Genomic DNA, 21,192 nt, shown 5'->3' with positions numbered 1-21,192 from the left:
CTATCACGTTATCTAGGTTTTACTGTTGTGTGTGCTCAATTTTCTTTTTCCCATCCCCAAGAAGCATTTTCTTACCGTAAGGAAGATCACATGTTCAGCTCTCAGCTGGTACTACATACATATTAATTTCTCTACCCCACCTCCAAGATGAACTACAATCTCTAAATTCTTCTTGGGCTTTATGGAATTGAGCGAAGAATCAAAGGGAGTTGGGAACTGGGGTTATATTTTTATACAGTCAGTAGTTCTTTACTTTCACTGTCAGTACAAAGTCATGACTGGCTATGTAGATCTGGAATGACCAGATCCAGGAGTCACTTGATTAAGAGAACTTGGCAAATGTTATCTACAGAAAGCAGGTGCTCAAGAAAAGGAGGGCGACAGACATGTAAGAATGGGAAAGGCCAGTGGCATGGCTGAGTATTGAGTCTAGCTTTCCATGTCTCAGAAAGGGACAAGCAGGAAGCATAGTCTTTTTCAGGAGATCCAAAGCATATGAGGAAAATCACAAAATATTAATTGGCACAAATAAGCGAGTTTGTGGACCCTGAACCTGAAGAATCAGTCAAAGAAAAGATGAATTCTCCCAATGTAGGTTGATAAGACATCCAGTGTCTCAGAGCTAGTGGAGCGTGGGAAGGAGGGACACTAGGAGTTAGGACCCCAAAGAATACATTCTAGGCAGTAGGACAATAGTTTATAGCTGAAGCTCACTAAATATTCTTCCTTTTAAACAAATTATACAGGCTGATGGGTATGATCTGAGGGTAGAAGGATATGCCTCATTTCCTTTCTCAAAGCTGAATGAGGACTCTTTCATAAGATGTGTGAGTTGACCATTACCTGGGCCTGGAATGTATTGGGGTCTTACTGGCTTTCTGAGCCTTGACCTCCAGGGCAGGTGCATTTAGAAATGAGGAGAATTGATATGAATATGTTCCGGCCTTGTTAACCTCCTGCAATTTGCCTAACCTACAATGTATTTTCAGCTATTTTGTTGTGGGATGATTGCTTTTTGGAACTTTAAACTACAAAATTTGTTGAACTAAATATCAAATACTTATTTGCAATCAATAAAACTTATTATGTAGTGGGTAAAGGATAAAATAGGTACAGCTTTATTTTTTTTGAAAGAGCAGTTATGTCACCTGCACTCTTGTGATTGTGGCCCACTGACTGAATGATGGGACCACTGGCTGATTCAACCAATTCATGCTCAGCAAAGCCCTGATCACACTCTGCTCACACACAGACCTGTATTTGCTGCAGCTGTCAGACATTTCTAACAAGGCTGTAAAAGAAATTTATGTGGCACTTCCTACACTACATAGGACAATTGAAAAGAAAAATTATCCACTCCTAATAAAATGATGTTATACACATCCCCAAAATGTCCACGAGCAGTCCACAATGTGCAAGACAGATCCTTTGCATCAGTCTGGACAAAAAGTCAAGGATGAGTCATTTTGGAAAAAGGCAACTTGTTTTTTCATCTTAAAGTTAGAAATAGAAGTGATTTCCTGCTGGATGAGAATATGAGAAGTTTAATATGTGTGAAGGAAGAGAGGCAGGATTGAGCTCAAAGTCTCGCAATGGTCAGATTACCTGTTTATGGCACAGAGCTGTGGTTTTCAAAGTTATACTTAAGAATTACCTGGAGATCTTGTAAAAATGAGGAATCCTCAGCTCCACTTTCAGTGATTCTGATTCAGTTGATCTGGACTTTGACTCAAGTATCTGCATTTTTGACAAAGCACTTCAGGTGCCGTTTTAAGGTAGATGGCTTGTGGGGTCATATTGTAAGAAACACTAACCTGGAGTCCTGGTGGAGTTGACCCTGGTTTCCACCCTTGAGCAGTGTGATACACACTCCTCACAGTGGTTTGAAGAAGTTTCCTGTAAGTCTCGTGAGTGGGTATTGGTGTAGAAATATTTCTAGTTCTGTCTTAGGAAGGGAGCCACTTGTAACCACACAAATCTTCCCAAGTGAGTCAACTGTTAAATTCTTTGTTGAAAATAGAGTGAGGCTTCAAGTGATAGCAAATCTGGATTAGAGAGAAAAAGATATATCGTCTTCCTCTTACAATAATGGAAACCTCAACAAGTACAAAAAAACAAAAAAGACAAATAGACTGTCAGGGATTTTATTGTGAGAAGAAAGATCTAGAAGTGGAACAGGCTATTTATTTGAATTTTCCTATACCCTTTAAATATAAGCTATTTCAATGTTACTTTTCAGAGACCATGACCTTTTAAGAAGTGAAAAGGTACCAAAATGCTATACGCTATATTGAAGCAGTTTATCAAAATGTCACCCAACAGTTGATGCCAATTGCTAACAAGATATTGTGTTTCCTTATTTAATTGGCCAGCTTACCTAATTATGGTTGTCTTTGGGTATCTATTGATGGGCTCTTTCAGAGAAAAAAGAAAGCATCATTTGAGGCAATTTCATATAAATACATGAGAAAGGGAGAAAAATTAAGGGAACACCCCCAATGAGAATTATTATTAGATAAAGAAATTTACCTGTTTGCATGGATTCCTAATTTACAGAAACATCTCCATAATGTATCTAACACAAACCTGGACAATTGCCAATTACCCATGCTGCTATACCTTCCAAAAGTTACCTTGGCATACAACTCAGCAGAAAAATAGGAAGTACCCTGGAAATTACTCACAAAATGTGAATACCACATGTCAGAGTCAGTGAGCTTTGGATGAACTATAAAGAGTTTTCATTATTTAGGTCTAGGGTCTATGAAAGCAAAGGAAACGGAAATATATCCAATAATGTGAGGCATCGGAACCAGGACATTTATAAGAAGGCTTAATCTATGGATGTAATTTAAAATATTGGGCCATGTTCAAGGTGTGATGTTAAAAACATTAGTCCTGGCTGTAGTAGTGATCACTCAGAGGTCAGGAAGAATACGATGTCAAACTTCCCGAGGTTTTTAGACAACGGACTTTTAATGAGCCCTTTCCCTTAAGCTTTCCTTTTTTCTTATGTGGACATGAAAGACAAAACCTTAACACACTCCACAATCAATGGAGAGTTTGCCCAGTGCCACTTACCTTAAATACTATATTAATCTTATTTATTACCCATAGGCTGAGGCCTTAGATAATTAAGTGGGCTTAGGTCAATACATCCTCTGTAAAAATGCTAATAAAGAATTCCAAATCACAGAGAATTAGACATAATGATGTCAAAACTCACTTCTCTAGATGCTATCACCAACATGGTTCAGCTTTGGGAGATACAGAGAACATCAGAGGGTAGAAAATGATCTTAGGTTCTGTGTACAATGTACATTAGGTTTGGAGCACTTCCTAGAGAGGAAGTTTGGGTATGTCTATACTGGATGGTCCCATTAATTCTCAGGAGGTTTATACCCGGGCTTGTTTATACCCAACAAGAACAGTATCTGCAGGCAAAATGAATCTTGGAACCTTTAGGACATACCCAAGGAGTTACAAACCTCTTGAGAAGGACCTTCTGAGTACCAGACCCCACTTAATAAAATAGAAGGCTTTGGTGTACACTGCAAGCAACATGTCTTAGAAGTCTCATGTTTCAAATCCTCTGGATCACAAATCACTTGAGCTTTCATGGAGTAAATACTGGGTAAATATTCTGTGTTCCTCTAGCTTGCTGATTAATGCAGACTGGATTGGTCAGCTGGTCAGCTGTTTGAGTTGTCTGATTTGTTTTAGAGCAGTCAAAAGCCCAGGTGAGATGAAGGAGTTTCATGTTCCGTGTAGAAACACATGACCAAAAGTCAGAAGACAAACTTGCCAAAACTTCTTGAGAATACTGTAACACTACCGTAGAAGGTGTCCATGGATTGATGTCTTAGGTTATTAAGGATAAACTTTAATCAAAGTAACATCTCTTAATCACTGAGTAGTACTTCTGCTTGAAAGTAACGATGAGAAAAATACTTAAGTAACACTTTAAAACCAGTTACCGAAACTCTGATTAGAAGTATAAGGTTGCTCCAAAGTGTCCTAAATATTAATATCTTGTGATAAAATTATTTAAAATGAAAACACAAAGAAAAAAAAAAACCCATGGTGTGCCATGGTCAACTCCAGCGGCTAAGATGCATTTGGGCCACGTGAATGGTGTCCTACTGATTTGAGCAACCACAGTGACCCAGTTTATTTTGTTTCTGAAATATTTGTGGTGCTGAACCCTAAGAGAAAATTAAATGATGTTAACAAAACCAGTTAAAATTGTGTAGGGTGCTAAATTAACGATGTAACAAAACCAGCAACTGCCTGACTACATCCTGAGGGAGGGTAGAGGCATAAAGATTGGGCTTGAGACTATCAAACAGCCTATTACATCTTCCCTCATCTGGAAGGCATGACAGACAAAGAACTCACACTGAGACTTTCATCTAAAACTACCTAAAAATGCCAACTACTACTTTGGAGATCAGCATTTTGCTTGAACCTAAAATTCTTTGTTTCCCCCCATGAGCATAACTACATGTAGGTTGCATTGTAAGAAAGAAATATTTATTCATTCATATATATATATTCATATATATATATAATGAGATGATCATTTACATAATTGTGGTTCTAAAAATGGTGAATTTATTCAAACTAGTTCTTTGAACGTGGGCTAGGTGCAAAAATGACAGTTCTATCTGGCTTTAGTAGTAAGATTCTGCATGGTGTTGCTTCTTTTCTAAAAATGTTGAAAAGAGCTAGTAGCTTACTTAATCATTTTCAGATATTCAAACTAACCATGAAAGCAGCTTCAGAACGAGCTATTAGAGAGAAAGTATAATATGATAAAAAATAACAATACAGTTAACTTGGCTTACCCAGTAGAATTCCAACCTCCTGCAGACCCTGGATGAAGGGGTATGAATAAGATGGTTTTTATAGAATAGGTGTGGAATGGTGTTATAGACTAAATTGTGTCCCCTCAAAATTCCTAAGTTGATATCCTAACCCTCAGTGTGACTATTTGGAGATAAGATCTTTAAGGAGGTAACTAAGGTTAAATGATGTCATAGGGCTTCCCTGGTGGCACAGTGGTTGGGAGTCCGCCTGCCGATGCAGGGAACACGGGTTCGTGCCCCTGTCCGGGAAGATCCCACATGCCACAGAGCGGCTGGGCCCGTGAGCCATGGCCGCTGAGCCTGCGCGTCCGGAGCCTGTGCTCCGCAACGGGAGAGGCCAGAGCAGTGAGAGGCCCGCGTACCGCAAAAAAAAATAAAATGATGTCATAAGGGTGGGACCCTAATCTGATATGACTGGTGTCCTTATAAGAAGAGAGACATCAGAGATGTGCACACACAGAAAATGGACCATGTGATGACACAGATAAGTTGGCCATCTACAAGCCAAGGAAAGAGGTGTCAGGAGGAATCAAAACTCACTAAAGCTTGATCTTGGACTTCGAGCCTCCAGAATTGTGAAAAAATAAATTTCTGTTTAAGCCACCCAGTCTGTGGAATTTCGCAATGGCAGCCGAAGCCCAGTAGGATGGATTTCATGGGTGACTCCCATGTGTTTGCAAATGACCATGTTTTCCCCTTTTATCCTGTACATGGAGCCTCACTGCCATGCCTTCCATTGTTCCCATGATATGCTTGGTGTGCTTTTTTGGGGCCATTTGATAGCAGTTGACACTTCTGTCTTGTCTCCTGTTGTCCTCACATTGATTGTTTGAATCCCAAATTCCTAAGCAGCTACCATGATGGCCTGGGCTGTTTCCATAGGAGATATCCTGGGGAGATGGAAAAATGCCTTCTAACTTATGGTATACACTTTGACATCAGGACCACAATGAGGCTTCCCGGTGCTCTGTTTGTTTGTTTGAGACACTGAAGTGAGACATGCTTTTTCATTTGCCTTATTCTAGCCCACCTCTCCCCAGAACTCTGCCCCTAAAATCTGAATAAAATTGGAGTTTTATGTTTCCAACTTAAGATCCATCTCAGCATTGTGTTATAACCAAACAAAATACCACTCCAAAGCATTAACAAATATTTCAAGTCTTTTTTTAAAAAGTCAAGATATAATTGGCATATAATATATGTACAATATAATATGATATTTGTATGTATTGCCAACTGATCACCACGATAAGTCTAGTTAACATCTGTCACCACAGATTTACAAAATCTACTTTTCTTGTGATAAGTACTTTTAAGATCTACTTTTTCAGCAACTTTCACAGATGCAACAGTCTTATTAATTATAGTCACCATGCTGTACATTATATTCCCATGACTTATTTATTTTATAACTGTAAGTTTGTACCTTTTAACCCTTTTTACCCATTTGCTCACTCCCACTTTTTCTTTTAGATCCCCAGTGTAAGTGAAATTATGCAATATTTGTCTTTATCTGACTTACTTCACTAAGCATAATGCCCTCAAGGTCCATCTATGTTGTCCAAATGGGAAGATTTCTTTTTTTATGGCTGAGTAATATTCCTTTTTGTGTGTGTACTTGTATATACAGCTCCTTTTCTGTATCCATTCATCCATTGATGGACACTGAGGTTATTTTCATAACTTGGCTATGGTAAATAATGCTGTAATAAATATGGGGCTGCCTATATTTTTTCAAATTAGTGTTTTTGTTGTCTTCGGATTAAATAACTAGAAGTAGAACTGTTGGATTACATAGTAGTTCTTTTTTTAATTTTTGAGGACCCTCCATACTGTTTTCCATAGTGGCTGGAGCAATTTACATTCCCACCAATAGTGCATTGGAGTTCCTTTTTATCCACATCCTCGCCAATGCTTGTTATTTCTTGACTTTTTGATAATAACCATTCTGACAGGTGTGAGCTGGTATCTCATTGTGATTTTGATTTACATTTCCCTGATGATTAGTGATGTTGAACATCTTTTCATATACCTGTTGGCCATCTATATAGCTTCTTTGGAAAAATGTCTATTTGTATTCTCTGCCCATTTTTTTTTTTTTTGAGTTGGATTGTTTGGGGTTTGTCTATTGAGTTGTATGAGTTCTTTATATCTTGGATATTTACCTCTTACCAGATATAATTTGCAAATAATTATTTTTTCCCATTTGGTAGGTTGCCTTTTCATTTTGTTGATGGTTTTCTTTGCTGTGCAGAAGTCTTCTAGTGTGATATAGTCCCACATGTTTATTTTTGCTTTGTTGTCTTTTGGCAACACCTGTTTGCACCTGTTTTGGTGTCAAATCCAAAAAACCGTTGCCAAGACCAATATGGTTTCAGGTCTTACCTTCCAGTCTTTAATCCATTTTGAGTTAATTTTGCGTATAGTATGAGAGATTAATTCAGTTTTATTCTTTTGTATGTGGCTGTCCAGTTTTCCCAACACCATTTATTGAGAAGACTGTCCTTTCCCCATTGTATTTCTTGGCTCCTTTGTCATAAATTAATTGACCATATATGTTTAGGTTTATTTCTGGACTCTCTGTTCTATTTGTCTGTGCCTGTTTTTATGCTAATACCATACTGTTTTGATGACCATAGCTTTGTAATATAGTTTGAAATCTGAGCATGTTATTCCTCCAGCTTTGGTCTTCTTAACATTGCTTTGGCAATTTAGAATCTTTTGTGAATTCATACAAACTTTTGTATTGTTTGTTCTATTTCTGTGAAAGATGGCAATGGAATTTTGATAGGGATTGCATTAAATCTGTAGATTGCTTTGGGTAGTTTGGACATTTTAACACAATATTATTACAACCCATGAGCACATAATATCTTTTCATTTATTTGTGACTTCTTCAATTTATTTTCATCAATGTCTTAGAGTTTTCAGTGTACAGGTCTTTCACCTCCAGTTAAGTTTATTCCTAGGTTTTTATTCTTTTGATGCAATTGTAAATGGGATAATATTTTAAATTTCTCATTCTGACAGTTTATTAATGTATAGAAATGCAACAGAGTTTTATATATTGATTTTGTATCTTAAAACTTCACTGAACTTGATTAGTTCTAAAAGTCCTTTTGGTGGGGTCTTTAAGGATTTTTTTTTTTTTTTTTTTTTTTTTTTTTTTTTTGCGGTACGCAGGCCTCTCACTGTTGTGGCCTCTCCTGTCGTGGAGCACAGGCTCCAGACGTGCAGGCTCAGCGGCCATGGCTCATGGGCCCAGCCACTCCATGGCATGTGGGATCTTCCTGGACCGGGGCATGAACCCATGTCCCCTGCATCGGCAGGTGGACTCTCAACCACTGCACCACCAGGGAAGCCCTAAGGTTTTTTTGTATATAATATTAAGTCATTTGCAAATAGTGGCAGTTTCAATTCTTCCTTTCCAATTTGGATGACTTTTATTAATTTTACTTTATTTTTTTGCCTAATTTCTCTGTCTAGGACTTCCAATACTATGTTGAATAAAAGTTTCAAGGCTGGGCATACTTGTTTGTCCCTCATCTTAGAGGAAAAGCTTTCAGTTTTTCACCTTTGAGTAAGATATTAGCTGTGTGATTGTCATATATGGTCTTTATTATGTTGAGTTATGCTTCCCCTATACCCACTTTGGTGAGAGTTTATAATGTAAATGGTTTTGAATTTTATTAATTGCTTTTTCTGCATCCATTGAGATGCTCATATTACTTTTATCCTCAATTTTGTTAATGTGGTGCACAACACTGTTTTGCAGATGTTGAACAATTCTTACATCTCAGGAATAAATCCCACTTGATCATGGTGTGTGATTCTTTTAATGTATTGTTTGATTTTGTTTGCTAATATTTTGTTGAGGATTTTTGCATCTAATTTTTCTATGTTGATAAGGGATGTTGGCCTGTAATTTTGTTTTCTTGTCCAGTTTTGATATCAACCTAATCTTGGCCTCACAAAATGAGTTTGCAAATGTTCATTCTTCTTCTATATTTTGAAAGATTTTGAGAAGGATTGGTATTAATTCTTCTTTTAAATGTTTGGTAGAATTCACCAGTGAATCTGTCTGGTTCTGGGCTTTTGTATTTGTTTTGTTTTTGATTAATAATCCAATTTCCTTACTAAGAGTATGTTCATATTTCTGTTTTTTTATGATTTATTTTTGGTAGGTTGTTGTTTCTAGGAATTTACCCATATCTTCTAGGGTGTCCAATTTGTTGTATATGAATAGTAGTCTCTCATGATTCTTTGCATTTCTGCAGTATCAGTAATAAATCTCCTAATTCATTTCTTTCTATTTTTAATATCTTTATTGGAGTATAATTGCTTTACAATGTTGTGTTAGTTCCTGTTTTACAACAATGTGAATCAGCTATATGTATACCTATATCCCCATATCCCCTCCCTCTTGAGCCTCCCTCCCAACCTCCCTATCGCAACCCTCTAGGTCATCACAAAGCATCAAGTTGATCTCCCTGTGCTATGCAGCAGCTTCTCAATAGCCATCCATTTTACATTTGGTAGTGTATACACGTCAATGCTATTCTCTCACTTTGTCACATTTTCCCTTTTTCCCCAGTGTCCTCAAATCCATTCTCTACATCTGTGTCTTTATTTCTGCCCTGCCACTAGGTTCATCATACCGTTTTTTTAGATTCCATCTATGTGTGTTAGCATACAGTATTTGTTTTTATCTTTCTGACTTACTTCACTCTGTATGACAGAATCTAGGTCCATCCACCTCATTACAAATACCTCAATTCCATTCCACTTTATGGCTGAGTAATATTCCATTGTATATACGTGCCACATCTTCTTTAACCATTCATCAGTCGAAGGACATTTAGGTTGCTTCCATGTCCCGGCTATTGTAAATAGTGCTGCAGTGAGCATTGTGGTACATGTATCTTTTTGAATTATGGTTTTCTCAGGGTATATGCCCAGTAGTGGGATTGCTGGATCATATGGTAGTTCTATTTTTAGCTTTTAAGGAACCTCCATACTGTTCTCCATAGTGGCTCTACCAATTTACATTCCCACCAACAGTGTGAGAGGGTTCCCTTTTCTCCACACCCTCTCCAGCATTTATTGTTTGTAGATTTTTTTGATCTTTCCCCTTCTGACCAGTGTGAGGTGATACCTCATTGTGGTTTTGATTTGCACTTCTTTAATGATTAGTGGTGTTGAGAATCCTTTCAGAAGTTTGTTGGCCATCTATATATCTTCTTTGGAGAAATGTCCGTTTAGGTCTTCTGCCCATTTTTGGATTGGGTTTTTGTTTTTCTGATGTTGAGCTGCATGAGCTACTTGTATATTTTGGACATTAATCCTTTGTCAGTTGCTTCATTTGCAAATATTTTCTCCCATTCTAAGGGTTGTCTTTTCATCTTCTTTATGGTTTCATTTGCTGTGCAAAGGCTTGTAAGTTTCATTAGGCCCCATTTGTTTACTTTTGGTTTTATTTCCATTTCTCTAGGAGGTGGGTCAAAAAGGATCTTGCTGTGATTTATGTCATAGAGAGTTCCGCCTATGTTTTCCTCTAAGAGTTTTATAGTGTCTGGCCTTACATTTAGGTCTTTAATCCATTTTGAGTTTATGTTTGTGTATGGTATTAGGGAGTGTTCTAATTTCATTCTTTTACATGTAGCTGTCCAGTTTTCCCAGCACCACTTATTGAAGAGGCTGTTTTTTCTCCATTGCATATTCGTGCCTCCTTGTCATAGATTAGGCGACCATAAGTGCATGGGATTATCTCTGGGCTTTCTATCCTGTTCCACTGATCTATATTTCTGTTTTTATGCCAGTACCATACTGTCTTGATTACTGTAGCTCTGTAGTATTGTCTGAAGTCAGGGAGCCTGATTCCTCCAGCTCTGTTTTTCTTTCTCAAGATTGCTTTGGCTATTCAGGGTCTTTTGTGTTTCCATACAAATTGTGAAATTTTTGTTCTAGTTCACTGAAAAATGCCATAGGTAGTTTGATAGGGATTACATTGAATCTGTAGACTGCTTTGGGTAGTATAGTCATTTTCACAATGTTTATTCTTCCACTCCAAGAACGTGGTATATCTTTCCATCTGTTTGTATCGCCTTTGATTTCTTTCATCAGTGTGCTATAGTTTTCTGCATACAGGTCTTTTGCCTCCTTAGGTGGGTTTATTCCTAGATATTTTATTCTTTTTGTTGCAATGGTAAATGGGAGTGTTTCCTTATTTTCTCCTTCTCATTTTTCATTGGTAGTGTGTAGGAATGCAAGAGATTACTGTGCATTAATTTTGTATCCTGCCACTTTACCAAATCCATTGATTAGTGCTAGTAGTTTTCTGGTGGCATCTTCAGGATTTTCTATGTATAGTGTCATGTCACCTGCAAACGGTGACAGTTTTACTTCTTTTCCGATTTGGATTCCTTTTATTTCTATGATTACCATGGCTAAAACTTCCAGAAGTATGTTGAGTAATAGTCATGGAGTGGGCACCCTTCTCTTTTTCCTGATCTTAGAAGTAATGGTTTCAGTTTTTCACCATTGAGAATGATGTTGGCTGTGGGTTTCTCATATATGGCCTTTATTACGTTGTGATAGGTTTCCTCTATTCCCACTTTCTGGAAAGTTTTTATCATAAATGGGCTTTGAATTTTGACAAAAGCTTTTCTTGCGTCTATTGAGATTATCATATGGTTTTTATCCTTCGACTTTTTAATATGGTATGTCACATTGATTTGCATATGTTGAAGAATCCTTGCATTACAGGGATAAACCTCACTTGATCATGGTGTATGATCCTTTTAATGTGCTATTGGATTCTGTTTGCTAAAATTTTGTTGAGGATTTTGCATGTATGTTCCTCAGTGATATTGGTCTGTAAATTTCTTTTTTGTGTGACATCTTTCTCTGGTTTTGGTATCAGGGAGATGGTAGCCTCGTAGAATGAGTTTAGGAGTGTTCCTCCCTCTGCTATATTTTGGAAGAGTTGGAGAAGGATGGGTGTTAGCTCTTCTCTAAATGTTTGATAGAATTCACCTGTGAAGCCGTCAGGTCCTGGGCTTTTGTTTGTTGGAAGATTTTTAATCACAGTTTCAAAATCAGTGCTTGTGATTGGTCTGTTCATATTTTCTATTTCTTCCTGGTGTAGTCTTGGAAGTTTGTACTTTTTAAGAATTTGTCCATTTCTTCCAGGTTGTCCATTTTATTGGCATAGAATTGCTTGTAGTGTCTCTCATGATCCTTTGTATTTCTGCAGTGTCAGTTGTAACTTCTTTTCATTTCTAATTCTGTTCATTTGAGTCCTCTCCCTTTTCTTCTTGATGCGTTTGGTTAATGGTTTATCAATTTTGTTTATCTTCTCAAAGAACCAGCTTTTAGTTTTATTAATCTCTACCATTGTTTCCTTCATTACTTTTTCATTTATTTCTGATCTGATTTTATGATTTCTTTCCTCCTGCTAACTTTGGGGTATTTTTGTTCTTCTTTCTCTAATTGCTTTAGGTGTAAGGTTAGGTTGTTTATTTGTGACATTTTTTTAAATGTCTGAAACATTTATATTAACATATTTCCATACAAATAACCCAAAGAAAGTTTAGTGTTAGTTGTTTTTTTTTGTTTGTTTTTTTATACTGCAGGTTCTTATTAGTCATCAATTTTATACACATCAGTGTAAACATGTCAACCCCAATCGCCCAATTCAGCACACCACCATCCCCACCCCACCGCGGTTTCCCCCCTTGGTGCCCATACGTTTATTCTCTACATCTGTGTCTCAACTTCTGCCCTGAAAACCGGTTCACCTGTACCATTTTTCTAGGTTGCACATACATGCATTAATATACGATAATTGTTTTTCTCTTTCTGACTTACTCCACTCTGTATGACAGTCTCTAGATCCCTCCACGTCTCAACAAATGACTCAATTTCATTCCTTTTCATGGCTGAGTAATATTACATTGTATATATGTACCACAACTTCTCTATCCATTTGTCTGTCGATTGGCATTTAGGTTGCTTCCATGACCTGGCTATTGTAAATAGTGCTGCAATGAACACTGGGGTGCATGTGTCTTTTTGAATTATGGTTTTCTCTGGGTATATGCCCAGTAGTGGGATTGCTGGATCATATGGTAATTCTATTTTCAGTTATTTGAGGAACCTCCATACTGTTCTCCATAGTGGCTCTATCAATTTATATTCCCACCAACAGTGCAAGAGGGTTCCCTTTTCTCCACACCCTCTCCAGCATTTGTTGTTTGTAGATTTTCTGATGATACCCATTCTAACTGGTGTGAGGTGATACCTCATTGTAGTTTTGATTTGCATTTCTCTAATAATTAGTGATGTTGAGCAGCTTTTCATGAGTTTCTTGGCCATCTGTATGTCTTCTTTGGAGAAATGTCTATTTAGGTCTTCTGCCCATTTTTGGATTGGGTTGTTTGTTTCTTGAATATTGAGCTGCAGGAGTTGTTTATATATTTTGGAGATTAATCCACTCTCCGTTGATTCATTTGCAAATATTTTCTCCCATTCTGAGGGTTGTCTTTTCATCTTGTTTATGGTTTCCTTTGCTGTACAAAAGCTTTGAAGTTTCAATAGGTCCCATTTGTTTATTTTTGTTTTTATTTCCATTACTCTAGGAGGTAGATCAAAAAAGATCTTGCTGTGATTTATGTCAAAGAGTGTTCTTCCTATGTTTTCCTCTAAGAGTTTTATAATGCCTGGTATTACATTTAGGTCTCAAATCCATTTTGAGTTTATTTTTGTGTATGGTGTTAGGGAGTGTTCTAATTTCATTCTTTTACATGTTGCTGTCCAGTTTTCCCAGCACCACTTATTGAAGAGACTGTCTTTTCTCCATTGTATATCCTTGCATCCTGTGTCATATATAGTTGACTGTAGGTACGTGGGTGTATGTCTGGACTTTCTACCTTTTCCATTGATCTATGTTTCTGTTTTTGTGCCAGTACCATATTGTCTTGATTACTGTAGCTTTATAGTATAGTCTTAAGTCAGGGAGTCTGATTCCTCCAGCTCCATTTTTTGCCATCAAGACTGCTTTGGCTATTCGGGGTCTTTTGTGTCTCCATACAAATTTTAAGATTTTTTTTTTCCTAGTTTTGTAAAAAATTCCATTGGTAATTTGATAGGGATTTCACTGATTCTGTAGATTGCTTTGGGTAGTATAGACATTTTCGCAATATTGATTCTTCCAATCCAAGAACATGGTATAGCTCTCCATCTGTTTGTATCAACTTGAATTTCGTTCGTCACTGTCTTATAGTTTTCTGCATACAGGTGTTTTGTCTCCCTAGGTAGGTTTATTCCTAGGTATTTTATTCTTTTTGTTGCAGTGGTAAATGGGAGTGTTTCCATAATTTCTCTTTCAGATTTTTCATCATAAGTGTATAGGAACGCAAGAGATTTGTGTTCATTAATTTTGTTTCGTGCCACTTTATCAAATTCATTGATTAGCTCTAGTAGTTTTCTGGTGGCTTTTTTAGGATTCTCTATAGTATCATGTCATCCACAAACAGTGACAGTTTTACTTCTTCTTTTCCAATTTGTATTCTTTTATTTCTTTCTCTTCTCTGATTGCCGTGGCTAGGACTTCCAAAGCAATGTTGAATAATAGTGGTGAGAGTGGACATCCTTGTATCGTCCTGATCTTAGAGGAAATGCTTTCAGTTTTTCACCATTAAGAATGATGTTTCCTGTGGGTTTGTCGTATATGGCCTTTATTATGTTGAGGTAGGTTCCCTCTATGCCCACTTTCTGGAGAGTTTTTATCATAAGTGGGTGTTGAATTTTGTCAAAAGCTTTTTCTATGTCTATTGAGATGATCATATGGTTTTTATTCTTTAATTTGTTAATACGGTGTATCACATTGATTGATTTGCATATATTGAAGAATCCTTGCCTCCCTGGGATAAAACCCAGTTGATTGTGGTGTATGATCCTTTTAATGTGTTGTTGGATTCTGTTTGCTAGTATTTTGTTAAGGATTTTTGCATCTATATTCATCAGTGATATTGGTCTGTAATTTTCTTTTTTTGTAGTATCTTTGTCTGGTTTTGGTATCAGGGTGATGGTGGCCTCATAGAATGAGTTTAGGAGTGTTCCCTCCTCTGCAATTTTTTGGAAGAGTTTGAGAAGGATGGGTGTTAGCTCTTCTCTAAATGTTTGATAGAATTCACCTGTGAAGCCATCTGGTCCTGGACTTTTGTTTGTTGGAAGATTTTTAATCACAGTTTCAATTTCTTTACTGTGATTGGTCTGTTCATATTTTATGTTTCTTCCTGGTTCAGTCTTGGAAGGTTATACCTTTCTAAGAGTTTGTCCATTTCTTCCAGCTTGTTCATTTTATTGGCATAGTGCTGCTTGTAGTAGTCTCTTAGGATGCTTTGTATTTCTGCGGTGTCTGTTGTAACTTCTCCTTTTTCATTTCTAATTCTATTGATTTGAGTCCTCTCCCTCTTTTTCTTGATGAGTCTGGCTAATGGTTTATCAATTTTGTTTATCTTCTCAAAGAACCAGCTTTTAGTTTTCTTGATCTTTGCTATTATTTTCTTTATTTCTATTTATTTCTGCTCTGATCTTTATGATTTCTTTCCTTCTGCTAACTTTGGGTTTTGTTTGTTCATCTTTCTCTAGTTCCTTTAGGTGTAAGGTTAGATTGTTTACTTGAGATTTTTCTTGTTTCTTGAGGTAGGCTTGTATAGTTATAAACTTCCCTCTTAGAACTTCTTTTGCTCCTAACACTGGAGCCTACCTCGGCTCTTTGGTGGGGCTAATGGAAGACTCTGGGAGGGCTCACACCAAGGAGTACTTCCCAGAACTTCTGCTGCCAGTGTCCTTTTCCCCACTGTGAAACAGAGCCAACCCCTGCTTCTGCAGGAGACCCTCCAATACTAGCAGGTAGGTCTGGTTCAGTCTCCCCCGGGGTCACTGCTTCTTCCCCTGGGTCCCAATGCACACACTACTTTGTGTGTGCCCTCCAAGAGTGGAGTCTCTGTTTCCCCCAGTCTTGTTGAATTCCTGCAATCAGTTCCCACTAGGCTTCAAAGTCTGATTCTCTAGGAATTCCTCCTCCTGTTGCTGGACTCCCAGGTTGGGAAGCCTGACGTGGGGCTCAGAACCTTCACTCCAGTTGGTGGACTTCTGTGGTGTAATTGTTCGCCTGTCTCTGAGTCACCCACCCACCAGTATAGGATTTGATTTTACTGTGATTGCGCCCCTTGTACTGTCTCATTATAGCTTCTCCTTTGTCTTTGCATGTGAGATATCTTTTTTGGTGGGTTCCAGTATCTTCCTGTCAATGATTGTCCAGCAGCTAGTTGTGATTCTGGTGTTTTCACAAGAGGGAGTGAGAGCATGTCCTTCTAGTCCGCTATCTTTGTTCCTCCTCCCAGGGACCTACTGCTGCTTCTGAAGGCATCAGTTTGATGCCTTGTTCAGGCCCCTGGACGCCCGTTCCCAAGACCTGTCCCCATGGTGAACTGCTACATCACAGGAGGGACATCCCACTGGCTGCGTATCCACTCTGGCTGGCTCAGCACTGCATCCTTCAGATGCATGGTCACATCAATCCCCTGAAGGGCACCTATTTGTGATTTTTTTGTTTCTTGTTGTATTGTTACAGGCTTCCTTCTTAGAACTGCTTTTGCTGCATCCCATAGGTTTTGGGTCATCTTGTTTTCATTGTCATTTGTTTCTAGGTATTTTTTGATTTCCTCTTTGATTTCTTCACTGACCTCTTGGTTGTTTAGTAGCATATTGTTTAGCCTCCATGTGTCTGTTGTTTTTACATTTTTTTTCCTGTAATTGATATCTAATCTCATAGGGTTGTGGTCACAAAAGATACTTGATATACTTTCAATATTTCTTAAATTTACCAAGGCTTGATTTGTGACCCAAGATGTGATCTATCCTGGAGAATATTCCATGTGCACTTGAGAAGAAAGTGTATTCTGTTGTTTATGGATGGAATGTCCTATAAATATCAATTAAGTCTATCTTGTTTAATGTATCATTGAAAGCTTGTGTTTATTTATTTTTATTTTTGATGATCTGTCCATTGGTGAAAGTGGGGTGTTAAAGTCACCTACTATGAATATGTTACTGTTGATTTCCCCTTTTATAGCTGTTAGCATTTGCCTTATGTATTGAGGTGCTCCTATGTTGGGTGCATAAACTTTTATAATTGTTATATCTTCTTGGATTGATCCTTTGATCATTATGTAGTGTCCTTATCTCTTGTAACAGTCTTTATTTTAAAGTTTATTTTATCTGATACTAGTATTGTTATTCCAGCTTTCTTTTGATTTCCATTTGCATGGAATATCTTTATCCATCCTTTCACTTGCAGTCTGTATGTGTCCCTAGGTCTGAAGTGGGTCTCCTGTAGAGAGCATATATACTATTCTTGTTTTTGTATCCATTCATCCAGTCTGTGTCTTTTGTTTGGAAAATTTAATCCATTTACATTTAAGGTAATTATCAATATGTATGTTCCTATTACCATTTTCTTAATTCTTTTGGGTTTTTTTTTGTTTGCTTTTGCGGTACATGGGCCTCTCACTGTTGCAGCCTCTCCCGTTGTGGAGCACAGGCTCAGCAGCCATGGCCCACAGGCCTGGCCGCTCCGCGGCATGTGGGATCTTCCCAGACCAGGGCACAAACCTGTGTCCCCTGCATTGGCAGGCAGACTCCCAACCACTGCACCACCAGGGAAGCCCTTGGGTTTGTTTTTGTATGTTTTTTTCTTCTCTTGTGTTTCCTGCCTAGAGAAGTTCCTTTAGCATTTGTTGTAAAGCTGGTTTGGTGGTGCTGAATTCTCTTAGCTTTGCTTGTCTGTAAAGGTTTTGATTTCTCCATCGAATCTGAATGAGATCCTTGCTGGGTAGAATAATCTTTGTTGTGGGTTTTTCCCTTTCATCACTTTAAATATATCTTGCCACTCCCTTCTGACCTGTAGTGTTTCTGCTGAAAGATCAGCTGTTAACCTTATGGGGATTCCCTACTATTTTATTTGTTGCTTTTCCCTTGCTGCTTTTTTTTTTTTTTTTTTGCGGTACACGGGCCTCTCACTGTTGTGGCCTCTCCCATTGCGGAGCACAGGCTCCGGACGCGCAGGCTCAGCGGCCATGGCTCACGGGCCCAGCCAGTCCGTGGCAATGTGGGATCTTCCTGGACCGGGGCACGAACCCGTGTCCCCTGCATCGGCAGGCAGACTCTCAACCACTGCGCCACCAGGGAAGCCCTCCCTTGCTGCTTTTAATATTTTTTCTTTGAATTTAATTTTTGTTAGCTTGATTAATATGTGTCTTTGTGTGTTTCTCCTTGAGTTTATCCTGTATGGGACTCTCTGCACTTCCTGGACTTGATTTACTATTTCCTTTCCCATGTTGGGGAAGTTTTCAACTATAATCTCTTCAAATATTTTCTCAGACCCTTTCTTTTCTTCTTCTTCTTCTAGGATGCCTGTAATTCGAATACTGGTGTGCTTAATATTGTCCCAGATGTCTTGGCGACTGTCCTCCATTCTTTTCATTCTTTTTTCTTTATTTTGCTCTGTGCCAATTATTTTCACCATTCTCTCTTCCAGCTCACTTATGCGTTCTTCTGCCTCAGTTATTCTGCTATTGATTCCTTCTAGAGTATTTTTAATTTCAGTTTTTGTGTTGTTCATTACTGTTTGTTTGCTCTTTCGTTCTTCTAGGTCCTTGTTAAATGTTCCTTGTATTTTCTCTCTTCTGTTTCCAAGATTTTGAATCACTTTTTACTATCATTACTCTGAATTCTTTTTCAGGTAGTTTGCCTATTTCCTCTTTATTTATTTGGTCTGGTGGGTTTTTATCTTGCTCCTTTGCCTGTAAGATAGTTCTCTGTCTTCTCATTTTGTCGAATTTACAGTATTTGAGGTCTCCTTTCCCCAGGCTGCAGGGCATAGGTCCTTTTGCTTCTTTTCTCTGCCCCCAGTGGTGAGGTTGGTCCAGTGGCTTGCATAGGCTTCCTGATGGGAGGGACTGGTTCCTGCATTCTAATGGGTGGAGCTGAATCTTTTCCCTCTGACGAGTAGGGTCATTTCAGGTATGTGTTTTGGGGTGTCTGTAAGCTTTGTATGACTTAAAGGTAGTCTGTGTGCTGATGGGTGGATCTGTGTTCCTCTCTTGTTTTTTGTTTGGTGTGAGGCATCCAGTGCTGGGAGCTCCTGGCAGTTGGGTGAAGCCGGATCTTGGATTTACATAGTGGTCTCCATGAGAGCTCTCAGTGATTAATCTTCTCTGCAGCCAGAAATTCTCTAGTGGTCCATTAGCCTGGATTCAGTGCTCCCACCCCCAAGCCTCAGGCCCAACTACTGGTGGAGGTACCAAGAACCCACAAGTCACTCATCCTGGTAATAAAGGTGATTTAAAAAAAAAAAAAAAGACTAACAAACCCCCAGACAAATGGTAAAAAGTAAAATCAAACAAACAGAAACAAGGAAACACACACACACACACACACACACACACACACACACACACACACAAGAAACAGAAACAGAACCAAATAAAAAACCAAGAGAACAACCAAACAACAGAACCCAAGAACGAAATCAAACAATTAAAAAGAAAGCTGAGAAAAACGCAAAAACAAAACCGAAGCAGAGAATGGACTTGAGCACATGGGGAGGGGGAAGCGTAAGCTGGGACGAAGTGAAAGAGTAGCATTACATATATACACTGGCAAATGTAAAATAGATAGCTAGTGGGAAGCAGCTACATAGCACAGGGAGATCAGCTCTGTGGTTTTTGACCACCTAGAAGGGTGGTACAGGGAGGGTAGGAGGGAGGCTCAAGAGGGAGGGGATACGGGAATATATGTATACATATAACTGATTCACTTTGTTATACAGCAGAAATTAACACAAGATTGTAAAGCAATTATACTCCAATAAAGATGTTAAAAAAAACCCAAAAAGCAGAGTGCCAACTGAAGAATAAAGCAAAGAAACAAAACAAACCAACAAAAATGATTAGGAAATAAAAAGGAGGGCTTCCCTGGTGGCGCAGTGGTAGAGAGTCCACCTGCTGATGCAGGGGACACGGATTCATGCCCCGGTCCGGGAAGATCCCGCATGCCATGGAGCGGCTGGGCCCATGAGTCATGGCCGCTGAGCCTGCACGTCCGGAGCCTGTGCTCCGTAATGGGAAAGGCCACAACAGTGAGAGGCCCATGTACCCCCCCCAAAAAAAGAAAACCAAAAAAGAGGGGAAAGAAGACAGAATAAAAGAAAAGCAACACAGAAATGGAAAATAGAAAATCAAAATAGAAAATATATTAAAGAAAAAAAAGACAAAACCCCAGAGAAAAGGTTAAAAACAGAATGAAACAAAGAAAAACAGAAACAAAGAAACACATGTAAAAGAAACAAAAACAGCCAAACAAAACAAAAAGCAAGAGATCAAGCAGACAAATAGAACTCAAAAACGAAATCAAACATTTAGGATTAAAACTAACAAAAACACATAACCAAAAAACAAAACCAATGCAGTGTGCCAACTGAAGAATAAAGCAAGGAAACAGAACAAACTAATAAAAATGATTTAAAAAATAATAAAATAAAAAGGGAAAGAACACAGGAGAACAGAAAAGCAAAGTAGAAATTGAAATATAAAAATAAAAAATATGTTATAAAACACGGAAATCCCAAAAGACTAAATAACAAAAAAACTAAAACAGCAAGCAAACAAAAAGAAACCAAAAAACAAAGCTAGAACCAACAATAGAATGGATCAAAACATAATAAAATTAATAGTAATAATTTTGTTTCCCTGAGGTCTCCGTTGTAAGTGTCCTTGCACACACTGTGAGCCACAGCCCACCTCCGCCTCCGCAAGAAGCTCTCCTCTGCCTCTGGGCTGGTCTCTGGACCTGGTGTGCGCCCTGTGGGGAACACTTAGACTCTGATCTGGCCCAGTTCCTGCATGTGCTTGCCCCCAAGGTCCACAGCTGCCAGAGCTAGAGTGTTTTCATTTGTGGGAACACTCATTGTCTACTCAGATATTCCATAGATGCAGGGTCTACCTAGCCAATTGCGGGGATTTAATCTGCAGCTTGTACAGCTGATGGAAAGATTTTCAGTCTTCTTCCATAGTCAACCCATCCCTGGGGTTCAGCTTTGGTTTTATCCCCACTTCTGTGTGTGGTCCACCCACAGGAATCTGATCCTAAGGCTACCTTGGAGCTCTTGGGTCTGCCTCTGTGAGGACCAGGCACAGAGGTGGTATGACTCCTTGGATTGCAGGAGCCCCAGCAGCGCCAAATGTGCAGGGAAGCT

At 38.5% G+C, this 21,192-nt stretch overlaps 1 protein-coding gene and 1 pseudogene across 4 annotated transcripts in view; both read left to right on the top strand.

The window, feature by feature from the left end:
* Positions 1-21,192, top strand: part of LOC115845916 (uncharacterized) — a 602,167-nt gene that overhangs the window by 496,507 nt on the left and 84,468 nt on the right. The gene's annotated exons all lie outside the window — the stretch shown is intronic.
* LOC132596806 (COP9 signalosome complex subunit 5 pseudogene) lies at positions 3,359-3,917 on the top strand (annotated as a pseudogene).

This window comes from Globicephala melas, chromosome 2 (genome assembly GCF_963455315.2).
Source record: "Globicephala melas chromosome 2, mGloMel1.2, whole genome shotgun sequence".
NCBI lineage: Eukaryota > Metazoa > Chordata > Mammalia > Artiodactyla > Delphinidae > Globicephala > Globicephala melas.
This window is presented reverse-complemented; position numbering and strand designations above follow the sequence as displayed.